The 25,275-nt window shown below is 51.3% G+C and overlaps 1 non-coding gene across 1 annotated transcript; it reads right to left on the bottom strand.

Moving 5' to 3' along the window:
• Nucleotides 1-15,169: 15,169 nt before the first annotated feature.
• Nucleotides 15,170-15,242, bottom strand: TRNAV-UAC (transfer RNA valine (anticodon UAC)). Its single transcript has one exon. It is a non-coding gene; the product is annotated as a tRNA-Val (tRNA).
• Nucleotides 15,243-25,275: the final 10,033 nt, after the last annotated feature.

Here is a 25,275-nt window from a genome sequence, read left to right as displayed (position 1 = left end):
GCAATTTGATTGAGGCGGCCTGATCGGTCTTTGATCTCCTGACCTTCACCATGAGGCCATCCTCTGTGAATGTGACATCCCCTGGAGCAAGTGCCCGCCCAGAGTCATCAGCCTTCCCTGTTGCCACCAATTCACTCACCCGGAGGGCCCCAAAAAATGCCAATGCAAATGCCGCCCTGAAGAGCCCGAGCTCAAAACCGTCTATGCATACCCCTTCCAGTTCCCTAAGTAACTTCCCCAGCACTTCAAAGTTAATGGGCTTACGTACATCCTTCCTGCACCCTTCCAGTTTCCCCCAACCTTTGACTGCTGCCCTTATTGAGAATTCCTTGGTTGGGTCCCCCTCTCCTTTCAGTTTGGAATGGAATGCTACAGCGGCTAAATGGCTTGTGACCCAGCTCCTGCTCTGCCCCTGGTTGTGTGCCCACAGCACGAACCGCTCTACCTGTGCTGTAAGACCCAAGTTTGTATGTCCCTCTTCCTGAATCACCCTTACAAACTTACTGTAGCCTTTCTGATACCTGGACCGCACTCCTGGTGAGAGCGACTGCTCCCCAAGTTTCCAGAGCATCGGGTCCACGACATCAGGTGCCACCACTCCTGCATGAACTCTGTGCCCCTCTGCTGCGCCCTTGGGTGGGCCTTCCGGAATCTCTCCCACTGAAAACGAGAAAGAGCGTGTGCAGCCAAATTCACAATTCCTGGTACATGTCTCGCCCTAAATTCAATATTCTGGTACAAGCACACTTCCACAAGTTTCCTTAGCAGCCCCAGAACCACCGGGCATGAAGCGGACTGTAAGTTGATGGCCTGGACCACTGCTTTGTTGTCCGACCAAAAACGGACCCTCCTGTTGCACAACTCACCTGGCCACAACAGGAGGGCTATCACGATTGGGAACAGCTCTAGCGCCATATTGTTCCCCAACCTCCCTTTCTTTCTCCATTGTGTTGGCCACCTCTGCGCACACCAGTGTGTGCCCAAGATCACACCAAACCCTTTCTTTCCCGAGGCGTCTGAGTACATTTGCAACTCACTGCTGGTAACCCATGCGTCCCGCCAAAGGCTTACCCCATTGAAGCCCTTCAGAAACCCCTGCCACATGACTAGGTCCTCCTTGAGTGCGGCGCTCAGCCTGATGTGGTGGTGTTTGTTAGTCACCCCCGCTGTGGCTCTTGCTAACCTCTTGGCAAACACCCTTCCCGCCGGAACCACCCTGGCTGCAAAGTTGAGTTTCCCAAGCAGCTGTTGCACTTGACCCAAAGTTGTCTTTTCTTTTGCTAGAATACTGGAAATCAACTCCATTAGCCCTTCCACCTTTTCTGTTGGTAACCTGCATGTGCCTTTGCAAGTATCAATTTCTATGCCTAGAAATGTGAGGACATGGACTGGGGTTTGTGTTTTCTCTTTGGCTAGGGGTATCCTCAATTCTTTCATTAGAACCTGAAAGGATGCTAATGCCGATCCGCGGTCCTCAGTACCCTCCCTACCAATAAACAAAAAATCATCCAGGTAATGCATGATTGCCCCTCTTGGTTCCTTTTCTTTTGCTGCCCATTCCAAAAAGGAGCTGAATTGTTCAAAGAAGGCACATGAAACAGCACATCCCATTGGCATGCGCCTGTCAAAGAAAAATCGGCCTTCCCATTTGAATCCCAACAAATGAAAGCTATCAGGATGGACTGGTAGGAGCCTGAAAGCAGACTCAATGTCGACCTTTGCCAACCATGCCCTTCTTCCCATCTGGTCCAGTAGCTCCATTGCTTTGTCAAAGGAAGCATATGTAACGGAGCAATAATCGGGGTCCAGCCAATCATTCACAGAATCCCCATCTGGGTAAGACAGGTGGTGAATTAACCTGTACTTTCCTTCCTCTTTTTTAGGGACAACCCCCAATGGGGACACAATGAAGTTAGGGAGGGGAGCCACCCTAAATGGACCCGCTATTCTCCCCAATGCTTTTTCTTTGGCCAGTTTCTCGCTCACAATCCCTGGTAGCTTGTCTGCTGAAGGTAGGTTCCTAGCCCCTCGTGAAGTCAGGGGTCCTTCGTAAGGGATCCTAAACCCTTTCTTGAAACCCTGTGAGATCAACCTTCCTTCGCCAATTTTTGGGTATTCCGTTAGCCATTGTTGTAATGTTGTCATTTTTATGGGTGAGGGTCCCTTCCCCCAGCTCCCCTCATTGGGTGCTCTTACCTCGGCCCCTGCCCCGTGGTCCCCTGGACCCTTGATAGCATGAAGAGGCAGGGTGGGACCCTTTGCATTTTTCACAGGCATGGGCAAATATACATTCACGGCCGAAGCGGCAGTACTCTGCATTAAAACCCCTGCACGTGCCCTTGGCTGTGTCACCCCCCGAGGTGCCCCTGCCGCTCCCCCGTGCCCTCGGTCTGCTCCCGCCGTCTCTCCCCCTGCCCCTCTGCCTGATCCGAAAGGGCTGCCAAGCTTCCCTCTTGTCCTCGTTGTACCTACCCGACCCGGACTTGGTAGTATCTCTGATTGGCTCGCTGGACCTCTCCTGGCCACCCATGAATGCGAACCAACCCTCTGTGTCCTTCTGGGCCCAAGACATTGAGGGCAAATCCTCCATCTTATGCCTGAAACCCCTATCATAATCTATCCAACCCGTCGTCCCATATGTCTTATGCTCTGCCACTATGGTATCCCTGTAATTCCATAGGTCAGTCCCTTGTTCTGGGAACTTTTCCATCATCACTGTAGCATACAGAGAGAAGGCCTTTGACCAGTTGTCAATGGTTTCATCCGGCCTGTACCGTTTTTGCCTCTTTTTCTCCTCCTCTTTTGATACATTAACATCTGGGCCCTCATTTTCAGATGTCAGCATAGAAAATATGTCAAAGTAATCCCTCGCCCATATCCGTTCCTTTACCTGTTTATGAATGTACCAAGACAACGTACTTCTCCCTGTCAGTACTGGGGCTATTGTTACCAATGGCACCCCACCGCTTACAGTGGATGTCCCAGCACCCAAGGAAGTCACTGGTAGTCCCTCTGGTGGTGCCACCCTATTGGACCCCGGGGAACCCACGGGCAGCCCCTCTGGTGGTATTACCCCTGCTGCTTGGGGTATCCCATTGGCTGGTGCCCCTATCCCGCTGACCTGCCCTGGGAGTCCTACCTGTGCCCCTGCGACTGCAGCCGGCCCTGTTGGTTGCCCCCAGACGGCGAGTGGGCCCACCCAGTTCCCCACTTGAGGTGCCACTGGTACCTGTCCTAACCGGAGCATCATCTGGTCCATGAATCTAGTCATTTCCAATTTCGCCCACTCCATGGTCTGCCCGCTTACCTCGGGCTGTGCAACCTTCTGGGGGGATGTCCCCGTGTTCGCTACCGGCCCCACAGGACCAGTGTTTACCAATGCTGCTGGCTGAATCCCCTGGCTTGCCCCATGTGCCTGGTCAGTACCTGTGCTTGGGGAAATTTCTGTTGTGGGCAGCGGAATAGAGACATTTGGAGACACATTCACTACAGTGTTATGCTCCTTACCCTTTTGCTTCCTGGGCGCAAGCTTTCTCTTGGTGGGAGTGGGTGTCACTACCTCTGGCCCCGTTGGAGGTACCCCTGTGTCCGGTGATCCAGTTGGTGCTGATCCTTCCAGAGACTGCTCCACCATTCTTTTCGCCCATTCCGCACCTTTATTTCGGACCCTTTCCTGGAACCATGCCACCATCTGGGCCTCCTCCTGGCTCTCATAGGACCTTCCACTGTCGGAAGTGCCCTCCCCACTGTCGAACAAACTTGGTGATCCCAGGCTGGACAGTTTGTCCCTGAGTAAGAAAGCAAATAAAATAGTGCAACCAGATTTTGTCGATTAATATAATGTTGACCAGTTTTGTCTCTTTAAAACCCTTTTGCGCTACTCCTTCTGGAGTCCCATGTTATTGCTACCCCCGTTTAATGCCAGTGCCGTGGCCCTTCCCTAATGCCAGTTGTCCCTCCGGCCCTTGTTCACATTACCTGTGGCAGTCAATTGGCTGCCTTTTTCAGTTGCTAGCCACTTCCAGCCCCCAGTAGGCCCCTTTCCTTACCACAGATCTTTTCCTTCTTCGTTCTAACAAACCACCTCTGGTGCCGTACCTCGAAGATATTCGCTGTGATCTGCAAACACAGACATCATTTGTTAATATTGTCCTTTGGACTAAGCCATAGGCGTGCCCCCGATTCCTTGTACATTGCATGCACCTTGGCACAGTACCCCACGGACGCCCCAAAGGGTGGTGAAAAAGATGTCCTCCTAACATCTCGCCGTGCAGGTCTAATATTGTATTGCTGTGTGCATGAATCCCCTCACGTCCGCCATCCCCGAACTATGCTCAAGCCGGTCAACATTTGTGTATATGCGCGTTATAAATTCCTTTCTTGGAATAACCGGAAAACTTATGAAGAAAGTTATTAATTTCCTCTTCTTTCAAGATAATATGAAAACAAACAGTTCCTTCCCCATGAAGCGTTATAAATTTGTTTCATGGAATAACCGGAAAACTTATGAAAAAAGTTATTAATTTCCTCTTCTTTATCAGGATAATATGAAAACAAACAGTTCCTTCCCCATGAATCTTGCATTTGCCCCCACTCAGTACGCACTCATGTGTAAGTACGTTATAAGTTCCTTCTTAGATTATGTGAAAAGCCATGGAAAAATACACCGTACCCGTGGTGAAACTAATCATACTCCTTTTACACTGGTGTGCCTGCTGCTTGGTAATAAACCTTGCCCGCGCACCAATCCGTACATACTTGTGCATAGGCTCGTTATAAATTCCTTTCATTCCACAAGCGTCCCTGAGCGTCACCTTTCTTTCGCTAGTGCCCTTCCACCCATGATGATTGATGCGCTGACCCACACCTCCATGGCCGTTGGTAACCCTTGTGTGTCTGCGCGCCAGAAATGCCTCTCCGTAGAGCTTCCGAGGAAGCAGACAGTGCCCCAGATCCTCGTACTTTAAATTTGCTCGCACTATGGTGAAAAGTTCACTGCCTCGCCCCCATTGTTTTACCACTCAGCTTGCCTAATGGCGGAAAAACTTCCCCGCATCCGCCCCTCCCTACAAAAGGACCGAAACGGTGCATTGCTTCGGTGGACCCTCCTGCTCACAAAGCACAAACTCACAACGTGCTGGAAGAAACTTTTCCTCTGACCACAAACCCTCGAAACCCAAACGAAGTGCGAAGAATGCTCGCCAGCTGCCCTCGGGACCAGCTTGGTGCGCATCTGCCTTCCTAATTAAGCATTCGCAGCCCAGCGCGCCTGCCGCCAGGATGCCGTTTCAGCTGGGAACATCCCCTATGGTTTCCGGCCAGTGCCTGCAGCACACTCCCAATTTTCTGGCTACCGCCTGCCTTAATGGCCCCACTGCCCTCCTTTGTGCGGCGTCCCCACGGCCAGCGTGGCTCTCCACAGCTTACATAGTGCTCTCACTGTCTATTACCACTTGATGCGACAATCATCCCCTGCACGTCCATTCCAATGTGGAACAATCGGGAACAAAGACCCTGCTTCCGGCGAATGCCGCCACCGAAAGCAACACAAAAGTCGGGGGGGTCCACACTTGTGCAAAATAAGATGGCCTCTCGGCGCCCATTCCCCGCGTGCGCATGGCTGCTGCCAAGCGCCACATCATAGCACTTTTTTAAAAACTGCTATGCCAACGTCCCCTTCGATCGCTGCATCATAGCAAACACTTGGCCTACACAAATTACATTGCCACCTTAAATCAAAAATCCCCCGTTCGGAGACAGGCCCATCCGATGTCCCCTAAAACAACAGACAACCATCCGTGCGCAATGCACGCAGGTAAATACCATCCCTCACCAGCCCCTTTGTGCCCTCTAGGCACCGAGGAGGAAATGCCGTGAGTGGGCTCCACACCCACGGCAAGGACCGGCGCCCCGCGCCGTCCATCAACTCCTTTACTCAGCCTTTGTGCCCCTGAGGCACCGTGGAGGAAATGCTGTGGGCTCCAAGCCATGGCAAAATACACCGAGACCCACGGCACGGACCAGCGCCCCCACGCTGTCCCTCTACTCCACACCTTACCTTTTCAAGATAAATCCCCTAGTCCTGCTCGTCGTGTCATGTCCTCGTCACTTGTAGCTGCTCCGATGTCGCTGCTGCCAGGGCTGGATGAGAGGACTTGCTCTCTCAACCCTGGCTATTTAAGCCCCCGAGGGAGCAGGCCAATTCCGGCCGGACCCCCGAGGGCACCCTGACTGCGTCCTCCATAGAGGAGGCGAGTCCACGCAAGGGGCGGCCAGCTATGTGAGCTGCGCCTCTAGCGCCCCCTGCGTGGGCTGGCGCATCTGCTGAAAGGTGACTGAGAGCTACTTGGGACTCCTTAATGCGTGGCGCAATGAGGCGGTCCGCAAAGAGGCTTAGGAAGCCCAATGTTCATCGACCATTGTCCATCCATCACTCCAGAGTCTATAGAATTGAAAAAATGTGTAAAAAAGTATCGGGCCAGGCACCAATAAATGGGCTCGCCTGGGATTTGAACCCGAAGCGACAATCATACCCCTAGACCAACGAGCCTACACTTGCCGGGGAGTCTAGACAATATGTAGGTGTCATGCGCTGCCGAGCCGACTGGCGGTTACTTCCGCGATGGAGGCTCGGGCGCCGACCGTAGTTCCAGCACGTTGTATTGCTTGTTTGCAGTCACGGTCTAGTTTTCTTTCAACATGGCGATCGCTGGGAGGTTCATAAGTCTCCCTCTCCCAGCGATCAATGCGTTGCAACCCCCGTAGCTTCCGCTTCAGCCTTTTGGGTCAGACGCTAGTTTTCCGGCTTGGCCGCTCTGTCTTTTTCTCATTATCGCTCCTTGCGATACCTTTTGTTCTTCCGCAATTCTCCTCCCTCTCTTTCCCTTCCTGATTCTGGGTCAGTTTCGCTTTCAGTTCCGGCGGCTCGCCCCTGTTTGTGTGTGTGTGTTTTTTTTTTTCTTTTTTCTCTCTCTCTCTCTCTCTCTCTCTCTCTCTCCTCCCCCCCCCCCCCCGTGGCCGCTCGAGTTCTCTTGCTTGAGCCTCCTTCACGCTCTCCCTTGTTGTGAGAGCGCTTACTGGTCTCCGTCCCCTTCGGCTCTGCTCTGCCACTTCAGCCCGCAGCGGCAGTCAGCTTCACTTCTTCGATTGCTGGACTCTCATACTTCCCCAAGGAAGACCTCTGCTCGACCTCCTGCCTCACAAGGGTTTTTTGTGCCAAGAAGGCTTTTTCCCTTGCAGCCTCCTACGGGAGAGGAGTCCCAGGACTGCTTGTTTCCTAGCATTCACTGTGGCTTCCTCTCGTGGTAGGCAAGTTCCTTCATCCACAAGGAGAGATTTCTGCGCATGTCGGCGTCTCAATACAGACGAATTGGAGGATTACCACTCAGGTGAGGAGGCGAAAGGAAAGGAATTGGACAGATTGCAACGCCAAGAAACCAAGATGTCGACCGAGGAACAGATCCAGGAACTCTGGAAGGCGGTTCAGGGCCTATCACAAGAGTTGCAGACCGTCAAGACTGAAAATATAGTCCTACGACAGCTTGCCAATACCCGAGATGTTCCGCCTGCCGAACTACCCCCAATGACGCTCCCCTCAGGGAAGTTTGATGGCTCACCAAAGAAGATAAAAGAATTCTTGGAGGCGTGTGTGGTGTACTTTACCTTTAGGCCTCGTGCCTTTGCTACCGATCAATCCAAAGTTGGGTTTTTGATATCAAACATGACGGGCAATGCCCTTGCTTGGGCCACACCATTGGTTACCAGTGCCAATCCCATACTACACGACTTTACCGGGTTCCAGGGTCTACTGAAACAGACTTTTGAGCGACCGGAACTAACTTTCACTGCCAGCGAGGACTTGCTGGATTTACGACAAGAGGCCTCGGATGTTCTTACATACATATCTCGATTCAAGGCTCTGGCCGCAGAAGCAGGTTGGCCGGAACAAGCCCAGTATGCCATATTCAGAAGGGGCCTTCAAGAAGAAATCAAGGACGAGCTAGCCAGGTCCTCCCGACCACCAACCTTTTCTGATTTGCTATCTTCCACATTACAGATTGAGTACCGCCTTCAGGAACGCCGAGCTGAACGCCGCAAGCACCGCCTCGCAACAGGTTCTTCTGCCTCCACTTCGTCTACGTCCTCTTCTTACTCTTCCTCCCATTCCTTCGAAGAACCAATGCAGATTGGGGCTACCAGAGGCCCTCTTTCGTTTTCTGAGCGAAGACGGAGAAAAGAGAAAGGACTGTGTGCCTATTGCGGGTCAGAGCAGTACCTACTTAAGGAATGCCCGGTGGTACCAACCAGATCACAGGGAAACGAAACTCCTCGGCACCAGTAGGGACTTGGTTCCGAGGATCACCTTGCAATTTCTTATGTCCCTACGTATCTCTCTCTATTTCTGCTCCCAGCACTTTGGAGGATTCCAGGCTAATGGTGATTCCGGTATGTATCAAATCCCGGGGGAAATCCATAGATGCCCTAGCCCTCTTGGACTGTGGGGCTGCCGGAAACTTTGTGGACACTCTATGGGCTGAGAAGGTGGGCCTTCATAGAGTAGCCCATAAAGAAGATCAAAAGGTAGAAGGGGTGGACGGTTCTCCCCTCTCTTCGGGACTGATAACACATACCACGGAGGAACTTGGAGTCACCATTTTCCAACATACAGAGGTGCTCAAGTTCGATATCATCCGAGCAGCCCATTTTCCGATCATTCTAGGAATAACGTGGCTGAGCAAGCACAATCCTCAAGTAGACTGGACCAGCAACCAGTTGAGTTTTTTGTCTCTATTTTGTAGACAGCATTGCTTCTCAAAGTCATTTCAGAACAATCACCAGACCGCGACGATATTAACAAGTGATCATGTGGGGATCCACGCTTTACCACATTTTTGTTTACCCTACCAGGAGGTCTTCAAGGAAACAATACCGGCGAAACTGCCTCCTCATAGGCCGGAAGATTGCTCTTTGGAACTAGAACCAAATGCTTTGGTCCCTTTCAGCCAGATGTTCTCCTTAACCCAATCTGAGAGACAAGTATTAAAGGGGTACTTGGATACTAATCTGCAAAATGGTCTTATTCAACCCTCTAAGTCTCCGGCAGGAGCTTCTTTGTTTTTCATAAAAAAGAAGGACTCCCCGATTTGCGTCCTTGCATCGATTACAGAGGACTTAATAAGGTAACCATAAAAGACCGTTATCCCATGCCCCTCATTTCTGAGATCATAGAGGCTGTTCAAGGGGCTCGCATTTTCACCAAACTGGATCTACGTAATGCATACCACTTGCTTCGCATTGCCAAGGGTGATGAATGGAAGGCGGCATTCCGCACCCCGTTCGGTCTATACGAATACAAGGTGATGCCATTCGGATTGGTGAATGCCCCAGCTATATTTCAGCGGTTCATGGACCGATTATTCTCCGATCTACTTTTGGTCACGGTCATCGTCTACCTGGATGACATTTTGGTGTATTCATCGGATTTGGAATCCCATATCCTTCATGTGACTCAAGTACTAGAGCGTCTTCAACAATACAAACTTCTGGTCAAACCAGAGAAGTGCGTGTTTGCAGCCTCTTCAGTGCACTATCTCGGATAGTTCTCTCTGGGGACGGTATTTCTATGGATGCAAGCAAAGTCGAGGCCATACTGGGTTGGTCATCCCCTGGTAAGGTGAAGGAAGTACAAAGGTTTCTAGGTCTCTCGAACTTTTACAGAAGGTTCATACCAAACTTCTCTGAGGTAGTTCTTCCCATCACAAGTCTCTTGAAGAAAGAGTCAGGGCCTTTCTTGTGGTCACCAGAAGCCGAACAGGCTTTTAGGGATCTGAAGAGATTGTTCTGTTCCGCTCCGGTTCTTCGTCATCCAGATCAGAACCTACAGTTTATCGTTGAAACAGATGCATCTGCCATGGCTATAGGGGCAGTACTGTTGCAAACCTACAATACTGTGGAACATCCAGTCGCCTATCTCTAAAACATTGTCCTCCAGCCAACTCAATTATTCGGTTCTCGAAAAGGAACTACTCGCAATGAAACTGGCCTGTGAGGAGTGGCGACATCTACTGATGGGAGCACGTCATCCCTTTATCCTCAGGACCGACCATAAGAATCTCAAAGCCTTACAAAATATGGAGTGCGTGAATTCTAGGCAGGCCAGATGGGCTTATTTCTTTGCCCAATATGACTTCCATATCACATATGTACCTGGCACCTCTAACAAGGTGGCGGACGCCTTGTCTAGGAAGGAGATTCCTGGGGAGGGTGTCTCTAATCCTCGGGAGACCATGTTCAAAAGGAATAAGATCCTGGGATTTATCAATGTTTTCTTTCAGGAGATTAAGACCGCTTTGGCCTCAGAAGGGTCAACATCTCGGAGACCACAAGGAAAGGCATACACCGAGAGGGAAGGTTTAGTGTTTTTTGGGAACCGACTATACATTCCAGAAGGTCCTTGGCGCAAGAAGATCATTCGGTGGTGCCATGATTCATTGACTGCGGGTCATAGAGGAGTGCTTAACACAACTGAACTCATCGCAAGAAGGTTTTTCTGGCCAAATTTGAAAGGAGAGATTAAGGACTACGTCAAGGCTTGTCCGACATGTGCCAGAGCCAAATATCCCTCTGGGAGGCCTTTAGGTCTGCTTACCCAACCAGAGATGCCAACACGCCCATGGGGTCTCATATCGACCGATTTCATTGTGGATCTACCAGTGTCTGATTCCTGTACTTGTATCATGGTGACAATAGATACCTTCACTAAATTGGCGCATTTTTCCCCACTGCCTGGATTACCTACTGCCACTCAAATGGCGGAGACCTTTACAAGAGATGTCTTTAGACTGCATGGCCTACCAGATAAGATCATATCCGACAGAGGTAGTCAGTACGTCTCAAACTTCTGGAAGGCTTTGTGTTCAAGGGTCGGCATAGAAAGGGCACTTTCTTCTGGTTTTCACCCTCAGTCAAACGGCCAGACGGAACGACTGAATGCCACCCTGGAGCAATATCTGAGATGCTATATCAACCAACATCAGGATAACTGGGTATCTTTATTACCCACAGCGGAATTTATGTACAATAATTCCACCCATTCCGCTATAGGTCTCACTCCTTTTTTTTGCACATACGGAGTGCATCCTCGATCCATTTTTCCCCTGATTCCGGTGCCCACCAATTCTCCCACTGCAGAGTCGGTGCTTCAACCCATTGGGGAGGCGCATAAGACAGCTAAAGTCAGTCTGCAAAGGAGCAGAATCCGGAACAAGGAACAGGCTGACAAACACCGGCAGGATTGTCCCGATTGGAAACCAGGGAATAGGGTATGGCTCTCTACCAGGTTCTTACCTCGATGGGTTCACCCTTCCAAACTTTCTCCTCGCTTTCTAGGGCCTTTTTCCATTCTGTCTAAAATCAATCCTGTTTCTTTCAAATTGAAACTGCCTCCTCCTCTCAATCGCATTCACCCTGTTTTTCACTCCTCTCTTCTCAAGCCCTTCACTCATGACCCTCACCGAAGATTCCCTCCTCGTCTTCATATTCAGGGTTTTGCGGGTGCCAAGGAGTACGAAGTTTCGACTATCCGTGACTCCAGGTTCTACAGAGGTCGATTAGAATATCTAGTCTCGTGGAAGGGTTACCCGGAGTCGGAGGACTCCTGGGAGCCGGTCTCCCACATACATGCCCCCCGATTACTGAGAAGTTTCCATCGGCGTTTTACGGGAAAACCTGGAGGATTTCGTTTTGGCGGGGGCATACTGTCATGCGCTGCCGAGCCGACTGGCGGTTACTTCCGCGATGGAGGCTCGGGCGCCGACCGTAGTTCCAGCACGTTGTATTGCTAGCGTGCAGTCACGGTCTAGTTTTCTTTCAACATGGCGATCGCTGGGAGGTTCATAAGTCTCCCTCTCCCAGTGATCAATGCGTTGCAACCCCCGTAGCTTCCGCTTCAGCCTTTTGGGTCAGACGCTAGTTTTCCGCCTTGCGGCTTGGCCGCTCTGTCTTTTTCTCATTATCGCTCCTTGCGATACCTTTTGTTCTTCCGCAATTCTCCTCCCTCTCTTTCTCTTTCCCTTCCTGATTCTGGGTCAGTTTCGCTTTCAGTTCCGGCGGCTCGCCCCTGTTCCTCTCTCTCTCTCTCTCTCTCTCGCCTTTTCTCCTGGGTTCCCGTGGCCGCTCGAGTTCTCTTGCTTGAGCCTCCTTCACGCTCTCCCTTGTTGTGAGAGCGCTTACTGGTCTCCGTCCCCTTCGGCTCTGCTCTGCCACGTCAGCCCGCAGCGGCCGTCAGCTTCACTTCTTCAATTGCTGGACTCTCATACTTCCCCAAGGAAGACCTCTGCTTGACCTCCTGCCTCACAACGGTTTTTTGTGCCAAGAAGGCTTTTTCCCTTGCAGCCTCCTACGGGAGAGGAGTCCCAGGACTGCTTGTTTCCTAGCATTCACTGTGGCTTCCTCTCGTGGTAGGCAAGTTTCTTCATCCACAAGGAGAGATTTCTGCGCACGTCGGCGTCTCAATACAGACGAATTGGAGGATTACCACTCAGGTGAGGAGGGGAAAGGAAAGGAATTGGACAGTAGGGATTTGACTTGGCAGTTGTACCTCCTGAGGATTGTAGCACAAGAGTATCTCTTCCTTACGTTTGCTCCTAAAGGCCGTCCTCGTCTCTAAATGATGCAAAGGCTGAGCGTCTTCACAGGTCTCCTCCTCATCCTGAAGGTTGGTGGCCCATTGACATCAGGGTGAAAGGTGGTAAGGTGCTTGCGATCGATCCTTCCTTCCTTCCTTCCTCCCTTCCTTCCTTCCTCTTATGCTGTTTATGTAATAAGAGGGGACGATACACAGAAGAGAGAAAGTGGCCCAACACACTAGACTAGCAGTCTTCTGATCAATCTGCAGCTGGCAAGGTGGGGGAGAGCCTTTATTTTGCACCCGCTGGGATCTGCATTGGCAGAAGCTCTGAGGGGTGGGCCTTTCCTTTTGCCTGTAAAAACAAAAAGCAGCCATCCTCCCTCCAGCTCTGAGAGCATGGGCGTGACACTGGCAAAAGCAGCATCTCCCCTTTGGTAAAGATGACCATTGCACAGCTGCTCACTCAGAGCTCGATCGTGCTCGATCAGGCGAGATATATTTAGGTCACCAGCAAAGTCTGTTCTCTTTTCTTGCGTAGGGTGAGCATTCACAGAGCCCAGCTTCGTTGACAAGAGTGCAAAAGGTGTATACTAAAAGCTTTCTGCTTTACTTGAGCGCCATGGCAGTTATTATATTTTGCCTGCTCCAAGCAATCTCTGTCCAGCCTATGCAAATTTCCAGCTCAAATTTTCCCAGCACTCAAAAAGTCCGTCCTCCCGCCAGCTCTGCTTTCAGGAAGTTCAGCAGAAGCAGTACAACTTCTGTTCCCAGTTCAGAGGAAAAGCTTTCTCGGGCCAGAGAAAGCCAGGGAATCACTGTACCGGCAAGTGCATTTCTTACAACTGGTAATCCCTCACAACACAGAAATGAAGAAGCTGTATATGAAAATGTGATACTTCTTTGGTACACTAACCTATGTAACTAATATGCACCATTTCAGAGGATGGAGCGGACCCAACTGTGATCCCAGAGACCCAAATACCCAGCAGTAGGGAAAAGAAATCCTCTCTGTGCTCTGCAACATTACATACACAAAATGCAGGCGCGTGCATTTTTTCATTGGCCCCATATACAGAATACATGTGAGGATGCTTGCCTTCCCAGTGTATTTCTCAAGCTCTTGAGAGCATATGCTATTTCCATGGGAATGCAAATAAGTTCATACTTTACATTTGTGTGTGACAAAAGGGGAAAAAAACTATTTTGTGTAAAATGCCAGCAGAGAGTGTTTCTGCCCTGTCTCGAACGAGAGACCTTTCACGTGTGAGGCGAACGTGATAACCACTACACTACAGAACGTGATAACCACTACACTACAGAAACAGCTGCTTGCATGCCTTTGTAGGGACTGGGAGAACAGGTGCAAAGGGCATTGCAAGTGGACCTGCTTAAAGACTAATCAAATGCCTTGCGCCTGAAGCTCACACAACCCAGCCTAAAACATATGTCCTATCAAGCATGCGCACATATACAAGTATGCCAGCTGAGGGCCTATGCAGCGTACAGAGGGAAGGACATATTTCCACTTTGAGATCGGACGGCCAAAAATCACAAGCAAATCAAGGAATGTTACTGAGAGCTAACAGAGAACACAAAGTGCTTGTCGCAAGGACATGGCAGGCAAAGAGGTGCAGGAAGTGAATTGTTCATCGACTACTGCTTACCGAGAAAACCAGAGAGTCTGTCCAACGAAAATAACATTGGAAAAACAAAAAAAAGGAGCTCAATTTACCCACCTTGATCGGGCTCCTCCGGACCTCTCGCACCCAAAGCGAGAATCATACCCCTAGACAAACGAGCCACGGTCCTGTGATCATCTGACGGAATTGTACTCAGCGTTTGCACCCCCCTTAGGCTTCGAGGCCAAGAATGCCTATTCCTGAAGTTTGTTCCTGCCGCTGAAAGCCTTGTCGGTGTATGAGCCAAACGAATGCCCCAGTCGGCACGCTCTGATTGTCTTCATAGCTCTTCTTCTCGTCCTGAAGGTGTTGGCACATTGACATCAGGATCAATGAAGCTGGCGGCACACCCTCCCTTCCATTCGCCCGTGAAGGGTACGTATAAAAGAGCTGTTGATGCACAGAAGAAGAAATTTAGCACAACACCAACGCGGTCTGCTGATCAATTGACAGTGGACAAAGTGAGCGAGTGAGAGCCTTCATTTTGCACCGGATCTGCATTGGCAGAAGCTCTGAGGGCTAGGAATTTTCTTTTGCCCTTGAAAAAAAGAAAAATCCAATCTCACATCTGCCTGGGTGCATGAACATTGCTCAGGGAAAAGCAGCGCCACCCTTCTGTAAGAAATAGCATTGCACAACTGCTCACTCGGCTTTCCATCTAACTATACATAAGCACGCACATATGCAGGCATACAATTTTAATTCATCACATATTCGGAGCAAATGTGAGTGCGCTCGTCTACTCAGAATTTATTTCAAACACGTGTCAGAGGAACTGCTTCTTCCGTTGCGACTGCAAATAAGTTCATGGCTTGAGCTTTGAGATGGTGGAACATGAAAAGTGTAAAATGCCACCCTCTGCTGTTTCTGCCCGGTCTCGAACCGGGGACCTTTCGCGTGTAAGGCGAACGTGATAACCACTACACTACAGAAACTGCTGCATGCTATGCCCTCTGGCGGTTGAGAGAAGAGGGTCAAGTAACAGTGCAATCGTCTCTGTTTGAACACTTATCAAATGCCTCACGCCCAAAGCTTTACAAATGCAGCTCATCACACACGGCGTTACAAGCATGAACACTCAGACAAGTGTGCCAGCTGAGAGGCCGTGCAGTCTGAAGATGTAAGGGCCTCTTTAGGCATTGGTATGGGACAGCCATGAACTCACAAACAAATCCATAGCGGGGCTAACCCCTACTTCTTGGCCCCTTACATCATATTGGTAAAATCATAACATCTCCCGCTTGCTTGCCCCAATGATGGAGTCAGAAACATTCTGAAAGTTGGAAACATATATAACATTTTATTTGGAAAAACATATGGTCGCATAATTTGGAGTCATCTTATGAGGGCGGCCCCCCCCATCCCTGCTCAGGTCTTATGACTGCCTGGCACCAACCATGGTCCTTAGCCAGGTGGCTCCGCCAATCCCGCCTTACAAAAGTCCCTTGTCCAAAAGCCTGTGAGCCATCTCACACCAATCCGTTCTTGCGAGAACGGCCCGCCCTAGATTCCACTGCCAGTTCAGTCATTCCTCCAGAGAGTATGGAGCGAATAAGGCCACTGCATCGGTTGTTGAGGAGTCCCAACCGTCCCTAGTGGAATCAGCGCCCGTGTCACCCCATCCTGCCTGAAGCAGCCAGTGGTTGTAGCTCACGGACCAGACCGCAGCGTGCCTCCTTCTCTAGGACCGCCCTCGTAACTCCACCTGCGACAGAAACATTAGTTAGTACAGTAAATTGCCACCACCATCCCTGAAAAACAATTTGTTAAAAGACATTCATTCAGTGCCACACTCACCTTATTCCACACTATAATTCAAAAGACAAATCATTCCTCCCCAAAAGCACTCTAAGCCCTTTTACCTTGCCAATGGACCAACCCTTGATCCTCAGTTTACCCGTCGCAGTTCTCAGCAGCTTGGGTGGGAGGGTGGATGTCGCTGCTGCCAGGGCTGGATGAGAGGACTTGCTCTCTCAACCCTGGCTATTTAAGCCCCCGAGGGTGCAGGCCATTTCCGGCCGGACCCCCGAGGGCACCCTGACTGCGTCCTCCATAGAGGAGGCGAGTCCACGCAAGGGGCGGCCAGAGGGGTGGCCCGCTATGTGAGCTGCGCCTCTAGCGCCCCCTGCGTGGGCTGGCGCATCTGCTTAGCGGGGCTAACCCCTACTCCTTGGCCCCTTACATCATATTGGTAAAATCATAACATCTCCCGCTTGCTTGCCCCAATGATGGAGTCAGAAACATTCTGAAAGTTGGAAACATATAACATTTTATTTGGAAAAACATATGGTCGCATAATTTGGAGTCATCTTATGAGGGCGGACCCCCCCATCCCTGCTCAGGTCTTATGACTGCCTGGCACCAACCATGGTCCTTAGCCGGGTGGCTCCGCCAATCCCGCCTTACAAAAGTCCCTTGTCCAAAAGCCTGTGAGCCATCTCACACCAATCCGTTCTTGCGAGAACGGCCCGCCCTGGATTCCACTGCCAGTTCAGTCATTCCTCCAAAGAGTATGGAGCGAATAAGGCCACTGCATCGGTTGTTGAGGAGTCCCAACTGTCCCTAGTGGAATCAGCGCCCGTGTCACCCCAACCTGCCTGAAGCAGCCAGTGGTTGTAGCTCACGGACCAGACTGCAGCATGCCTCCTTCTCTAGGACCGCCCTCGTAACTCCGCCACGCTTTGGGGTGGCCCCCCCGCGACCCCAAATGCCCCCACACCAAGTTCCTCTTCCTGCTAATCCTCACCAATCCCTATTTACACCCAGTTCTTGCCATCAGTCCCCATAGTCCTAAATTGAAATGGCCCATCCCGTGCTCTGAAAGATGCACTCCATCTGCTGCAAAATCTATTGGTTTCCCTTCACATAATTCCAGGTGTCTGACAAAAACCAGCCCTTCCTGCTTCATGAAGCGCTCCATGCTCTTGTTCACCCTCCTCCTAGACCTTTCCATTGCAGCGTTGGACTCTGCTCCCCGCCATACTTTCCTTGGGATCAGCTCAGACCAAGCTATTTCCGTTGCAGGCAGCATTCTTGCTAACATCCTAATGCCCTCCTGCATTACTCTCAATAATCTGCCCCTTCCCAAGTCTGCAAGGTCATTCCCCCCAAGGTGCACCACCAACAACCTTGGGGGGGCCCTCTTGGTGATCTGCCTGCGCAGCGCGGGGAGAAGTGAGTGCCAGCGCATGCCTAGGGGGGCCTAGCCACACCAGCTCGGTGTCCCGAAAACCCAAATTGGCCCCCCGCACCGGCTTCGTGCGGGCGCATTTCTCCGCTCTGCTGATAAACGAGTGGCCAATTATCCAGGCGGTACTCCCAGCTGCAATAAATCAAAAATTGCATAGTTGTTACAACCTTTTACCCTTCCTACACCCCAGACCCACCCACCCCCATTCTGTTGTCCCCTTGGGACCTGACCTATTCCACTGAAGGGGCTGGGTTGTCCTGCCCACCTGGGCGAATGTACAGTTTATACCTGTTGGATTGCCATCTACCCAACCTCTGGATCGCTGAGCCGTGCATCCCAGCTTGAAATGCTGTAGTTGCTGCCCCTATCCGGAAGCCATGCGTGGACCATCCTTGCCCATGACACCCTGCTTTTTTAAAAGCCACGGCCAGTACCTTCCGGAATTGGAACATTGTCAGTGGAGACCCGTCCCTGTGTATTAAGAGGTACTTCCCACCGGCTGGCCTCATTGTCATGTAGTGGGACAGTAGCCAAGTGGGGCAGCTGGACTGTTCCGCTGCCCTTCGCAATTTGATTGAGGCGCCCTTCCCGGCCTGATCGGTCTTTGATCTCCTGACCTTCACCATGAGGCCATCCTCTGTGAATGTGACATCCCCTGGAGCCAGTGCCCGCCCAGAGTCATCAGCCTTCCCTGTTGCCACCAATTCACTCACCCGGAGGGCCCCAAAAAATGCCAATGCAAATGCCGCCCTGAAGAGCCCGAGCTCAAAACCGTCTATGCATACCCCTTCCAGTTCCCTAAGTAACTTCCCCAGCACTTCAAAGTTAATGGGCTTACGTACATCCTTCCTGCACCCTTCCAGTTTCCCCTAACCTTTGACTGCTGCCCTTATTGAGAATTCCTTGGTTGGGTCCCCCTCTCCTTTCAGTTTGGAATGGAATGCTACAGCGGCTAAATGGCTTGTGACCCAGCTCCTGCTCTGCCCCTGGTTGTGTGCCCACAGCACGAACCGCTCTACCTGTGCTGTAAGACCCAAGTTTGTATGTCCCTCTTCCTGAATCACCCTTACAAACTTACTGTAGCCTTTCTGATACCTGGACCGCACTCCTGGTGAGAGCGACTGCTCCCCAAGTTTCCAGAGCGTCGGGTCCACGACATCAGGTGCCACCACTCCTGCATGAACTCTGTGCCCCTCTGCTGCGCCCTTGGGTGGGCCTTCCGGAATCTCTCCCACTGAAAACGAGAAAGAGCGTGTGCAGCCAAATTCACAATTCCTGGTACATGTCTCGCCCTAAATTCAATATTCTGGTACAAGCACACTTCCACAAGTTTCCTTAGCAGCCCCAGAACCACCGGGCATGAAGCGGACTGTAAGTTGATGGCATGGACCACTGCTTTGTTGTCCGACCAAAAACGGACCCTCCTGTTGCACAACTCACCTGGCCACAACAGGAGGGCTATCACGATTGGGAACAGCTCTAGCGCCATAATGTTCCCCAACCTCCCTTTCTTTCTCCATTGTGTTGGCCACCTCTGCGCACACCAGTGTGTGCCCAAGATCACACCAAACCCTTTCTTTCCCAAGGCGTCTGAGTACATTTGCAACTCACTGCTGGTAACCCATGCGTCCCGCCAAAGGCTTACCCCATTGAAGCCCTTCAGAAACCCCTGCCACATGACTAGGTCCTCCTTGAGTGCGGCGCTCAGCCTGATGTGGTGGTGTTTGTTAGTCACCCCCGCTGTGGCTCTTGCTAACCTCTTGGCAAACACCCTTCCCGCCGGAACCACCCTGGCTGCAAAGTTGAGTTTCCCAAGCAGCTGTTGCACTTGACCCAAAGTTGTCTTTTCTTTTGCTAGAATACTGGAAATCAACTCCATTAGCCCTTCCACCTTTTCTGTTGGTAACCTGCATGTGCCTTTGCAAGTATCAATTTCTATGCCTAGAAATGTGAGGACATGGACTGGGGTTTGTGTTTTCTCTTTGGCTAGGGGTATCCCCAATTCTTTCATTAGAACCTGAAAGGATGCTAATGCCGATCCGCGGTCCTCAGTACCCTCCCTAACAATAAACAAAAAATCATCCAGGTAATGCATGATTGCCCCTCTTGGTTCCTTTTCTTTTGCTGCCCATTCCAAAAAGGAGCTGAATTGTTCAAAGAAGGCACATGAAACAGCACATCCCATTGGCATGCGCCTGTCAAAGAAAAATCGGCCTTCCCATTTGAATCCCAACAAATGAAAGCTATCAGGATGGACTGGTAGGAGCCTGAAAGCAGACTCAATGTCGACCTTTGCCAACCATGCCCTTCTTCCCATCTGGTCCAGTAGCTCCATTGCTTTGTCAAAGGAAGCATATGTAACGGAGCAATAATCGGGGTCCAGCCAATCATTCACAGAATCCCCATCTGGGTAAGACAGGTGGTGAATTAACCTGTACTTTCCTTCCTCTTTTTTAGGGACAACCCCCAATGGGGACACAATGAAGTTAGGGAGGGGAGCCACCCTAAATGGACCCGCTATTCTCCCCAATGCTTTTTCTTTGGCCAGTTTCTCGCTCACAATCCCTGGTAGCTTGTCTGCTGAAGGTAGGTTCCTAGCCCCTCGTGAAGTCAGGGGTCCTTCGTAAGGGATCCTAAACCCTTTCTTGAAACCCTGTGAGATCAACCTTCCTTCGCCAATTTTTGGGTATTCCGTTAGCCATTGTTGTAATGTTGTCATTTTTATGGGTGAGGGTCCCTTCCCCCAGCTCCCCTCATTGGGTGCTCTTACCTCGGCCCCTGCCCCGTGGTCCCCTGGACCCTTGATAGCATGAAGAGGCGGGGTGGGACCCTTTGCATTTTTCACAGGCATGGGCAAATATACATTCACGGCCGAAGCGGCAGTACTCTGCATTAAAACCCCTGCACGTGCCCTTGGCTGTGTCACCCCCCGAGGTGCCCCTGCCGCTCCCCCGTGGCCTCGGTCTGCTCCCGCCTTCTCTTCCCCTGCCCCTCTGCCTGATCCGAAAGGGCTGCCAAGCTTCCCTCTTGTCCTCGTTGTACCTACCCGACCCGGACTTGGTAGTATCTCTGATTGGCTCGCTGGACCTCTCCTGGCCACCCATGAATGCGAACCAACCCTCTGTGTCCTTCTGGGCCCAAGACATTGAGGGCAAATCCTCCATCTTATGCCTGAAACCCCCATCATAATCTATCCAACCCGTCGTCCCATATGTCTTATGCTCTGCCACTATGGTATCCCTGCAATTCCATAGGTCAGTCCCTTGTTCTGGGAACTTTTCCATCATCACTGTAGCATACAGAGAGAAGGCCTTTGACCAGTTGTCAATGGTTTCCTCCGGCCTGTACCGTTTTTGCCTCTTTTTCTCCTCCTCTTTTGATACATTAACATCTGGGCCCTCATTTTCAGATGTCAGCATAGAAAATATGTCAAAGTAATCCCTCGCCCATATCCGTTCCTTTACCTGTTTATGAATGTACCAAGACAACGCACTTCTCCCTGTCAGTACTGGGGCTATTGTTACCAATGGCACCCCACCGCTTACAGTGGATGTCCCAGCACCCAAGGAAGTCACTGGTAGTCCCTCTGGTGGTGCCACCCTATTGGACCCCAGGGAACCCGCGGGCAGCCCCTCTGGTGGTATTACCCCTGCTGCTTGGGGTATCCCATTGGCTGGTGCCCCTATCCCGCTGACCTGCCCTGGGAGTCCTACCTGTGCCCCTGCGACTGCAGCCGGCCCTGTTGGTTGCCCCCAGACGGCGAGTGGGCCCACCCCGTTCCCCACTTGAGGTGCCACTGGTACCTGTCCTAACCGGAGCATCATCTGGTCCATGAATCTAGTCATTTCCAATTTCGCCCACTCCATGGTCTGCCCGCTTACCTCGGGCTGTGCAACCTTCTGGGGGGATGTCCCCGTGTTCGCTACCGGCCCCACAGGACCAGTGTTTACCAATGCTGCTGGCTGAATCCCCTGGCTTGCCCCATGTGCCCGGTCAGTACCTGTGCTTGGGGAAATTTCTGTTGTGGGCAGCGGAATAGAGACATTTGGAGACACATTCACTACAGTGTTATGCTCCTTACCCTTTTGCTTCCTGGGCGCGAGCTTTCTCTTGGTGGGAGTGGGTGTCACTACCTCTGGCCCCGTTGGAGGTACCCGTGTGTCCGGTGATCCAGTTGGTGCTGATCCTTCCAGAGACTGCTCCACCATTCTTTTCGCCCATTCCGCACCTTTATTTCGGACCCTTTCCTGGAACCATGCCACCATCTGGGCCTCCTCCTGGCTCTCATAGGACCTTCCACTGTCGGAAGTGCCCTCCCCACTGTCGAACAAACTTGGTGATCCCAGGCTGGACAGTTTGTCCCCGAGTAAGAAAGCAAATAAAATAGTGCAACCAGATTTTGTCGATTAATATAATGTTGACCAGTTTTGTCTCTTTAAAACCCTTTTGCGCTACTCCTTCTGGAGTCCCATGTTATTGCTACCCCCGTTTAATGCCAGTGCCGTGGCCCTTCCCTAATGCCAGTTGTCCCTCCGGCCCTTGTTCACATTACCTGTGGCAGTCAATTGGCTGCCTTTTTCAGTTGCTAGCCACTTCCAGCCACCAGTAGGCCCCTTTCCTTACCACAGATCTTTTCCTTCTTCGTTCTAACAAACCACCTCTGGTGCCGTACCTCGAAGATATTCGCTGTGATCTGCAAACACAGACATCATTTGTTAATATTGTCCTTTGGACTAAGCCATAGGCGTGCCCCCGATTCCTTGTACATTGCATGCACCTTGGCACAGTACCCCACGGACGCCCCAAAGGGGGGTGAAAAAGATGTCCTCCTAACATCTCGCCGTGCAGGTCTAATATTGTATTGCTGTGTGCATGAATCCCCTCACGTCCGCCATCCCCGAACTATGCTCAAGCCGGTCAACATTTGTGTATATGCGCGTTATAAATTCCTTTCTTGGAATAACCGGAAAACTTATGAAGAAAGTTATTAATTTCCTCTTCTTTCAAGATAATATGAAAACAAACAGTTCCTTCCCCGTGAAGCGTTATAAATTCCTTTCTTGGAATAACCGGAAAACTTATGAAAAAAGTTATTAATTTCCTCTTCTTTATCAGGATAATATGAAAACAAACAGTTCCTTCCCCATGATTCTTGCATTTGCCCCCACTCAGTACGCACTCATGTGTAAGTACGTTATAAGTTCCTTCTTAGATTATGTGAAAAGCCATGGAAAAATACACCGTACCCATGGTGAAACTAATCATACTCCTTTTACACTGGTGTGCCTGCTGCTTGGTAATAAACCTTGCCGGCGCACCAATCCGTACATACTTGTGCATAGGCTCGTTATAAATTCCTTTCATTCCACAAGCGTCCCTGAGCGTCACCTTTCTTTCGCTTGTGCCCTTCCACCCATGATGATTGATGCGCTGACCCACACCTCCATGGCCGTTGGTAACCCTTGTGTGTCTGCGCGCCAGAAATGCCTCTCCGTAGAGTTTCCGAGGAAGCAGACAGTGCCCCAGATCCTCGTACTTTAAATTTGCTCGCACTATGGTGAAAAGTTCACTGCCTCGCCCCCATTGTTTTACCACTCAGCTTGCCTAATGGCGGAAAAACTTCCCCGCATCCGCCCCTCCCTACAAAAGGACCGAAACGGTGCATTGCTCCGGTGGACCCTCCTGCTCACAAAGCACAAACTCACAACGTGCTGGAAGAAACTTTTCCTCTGACCACAAACCCTCGAAACCCAAACGAAGTGCGAAGAATGCTCGCCAGCTGCCCTCGGGACCAGCTTGGTGCGCATCTGCCTTCCTAATTAAGCATTCGCAGCCCAGCGAGCCTGCCGCCAGGATGCTGTTTCAGCTGGGAACATCCCCTATGGTTTCCGGCCAGTGCCTGCAGCACACTCCCAATTTTCCGGCTACCGCCTGCCTTAATGGCCCCACTGCCCTCCTTTGTGCGGTGTCCCCACGGCCAGCGTGGCTCTCCACAGCTTACATAGTGCTCTCACTGTCTATTACCACTTGATGCGACAATCATCCCCTGCACGTCCATTCCAATGTGGAACAATCGGGAACAAAGACCCTGCTTCCGGCGAATGCCGCCACCAAAAGCAACACAAAAGGGGGGGGGCACACTTGTGCAAAATAAGATGGCCTCTCGGCGCCCATTCCCCGCGTGCGCATGGCTGCTGCCAAGCGCCACATCATAGCACTTTTTTAAAAACTGCTATGCCAACGTCCCCTTCGATCGCTGCATCATAGCAAACACTTGGCCTACACAAATTACATTGCCACCTTAAATCAAAAATCCCCCGTTCGGAGACAGGCCCATCCGATGTCCCATAAAACAACAGACAACCATCCGTGCGCAATGCACGCAGGTAAATACCATCCCTCACCAGCCCCTTTGTGCCCTCTAGGCACCGAGGAGGAAATGCCGTGAGTGGGCTCCACACCCACGGCAAGGACTGGCGCCCCGCGCCGTCCATTCACTCCTTTACTCAGCCTTTGTGCCCCTGAGGCACAGTGGAGGAAATGCTGTGGGCTCCAAGCCATGGCAAAATACACCGAGACCCACGGCACGCCCCCACGCTGTCCCTCTACTCCACACCTTACCTTTTCAAGATAAATCCCCTAGTCCTGCTCGTCGTGTCGTGTCCTCGTCACTTGTAGCTGCTCCGATGTCGCTGCTGCCAGGGCTGGATGAGAGGACTTGCTCTCTCAACCCTGGCTATTTAAGCCCCCGAGGGTGCAGGCCATTTCCGGCCGGACCCCCGAGGGCACCCTGACTGCGTCCTCCATAGGAGGCGAGTCCACGCAAGGGGCGGCCAGCTATGTGAGCTGCGCCTCTAGCGCCCCCTGCGTGGGCTGGCGCATCTGCTGAAAGGAAACTGAGAGCTACTTGGGACTCCTTAATGCGTGGCGCAATGAGACGGTCCGCAAAGAGGCTTAGGAAGCCCAATGTTCATCGACCATTGTCCATCCATCAGTCCAGAGTCTATAGAATTGAAAAACATGTGTAAAAAAGTATCAGGCCAGGCACCAATCAATGGGCTCGTCTGGGATTTGAACCCAGGACCTCTCACACCCAAAGCGAGAATCATACCCATAGACCAACGAGCCTACACTTGCCGGGGAGTCTAGACAATATGTAGGGATTTGACTTGGCAGTTGAACCTCCTGAGGATTGTAGAACAAGAGTATCTCTTCCGTCCCTAAATGATGCAAAGGCTGAGCGTCTTCACAGGTCTCCTCCTCATCCCGAAGGTTGGTGGCCCATTGACATCAGGGTGAAATTAATTCCTTCCTTCCTTCCTTCCTTCCTTCCTTCCTTCCTTCCTTCCTTCCTTCCTTCCTTCCTTCCTTCCTTCCTTCCTTCCTTCCTTCCTTCCTTCCTTCCTTCCTTCCTTCCTTCCTTCCTTCCTTCCTTCCTTCCTTCCTTCCTTCCTTCCTTCCTTCCTTCCTTCCTTCCTTCCTTCCTTCCTTCCTTCCTTCCTTCCTTCCTTCCTTCCTTCCTTCCTTCCTTCCTTCCTTCCTTCCTTCCTTCCTTCCTTCCTTCCTTCCTTCCTTCCTTCCTTCCTTCCTTCCTTCCTTCCTTCCTTCCTTCCTTCCTTCCTTCCTTCCTTCCTTCCTTCCTTCCTTCCTTCCTTCCTTCCTTCCTTCCTTCCTTCCTTCCTTCCTTCCTTCCTTCCTTCCTTCCTTCCTTCCTTCCTTCCTTCCTTCCTTCCTTCCTTCCTTCCTTCCTTCCTTCCTTCCTTCCTTCCTTCCTTCCT

The sequence above is a fragment of the Ambystoma mexicanum genome, chromosome 2q (genome assembly GCF_040938575.1).
Source record: "Ambystoma mexicanum isolate Mex_15411 chromosome 2q, UKY_AmexF1_1, whole genome shotgun sequence".
In the NCBI taxonomy this organism is placed as follows: Eukaryota; Metazoa; Chordata; class Amphibia; order Caudata; family Ambystomatidae; genus Ambystoma; species Ambystoma mexicanum.
Note: the sequence above shows the minus strand (reverse complement) of the source record. Positions and strands in the feature narration are given on the sequence as shown.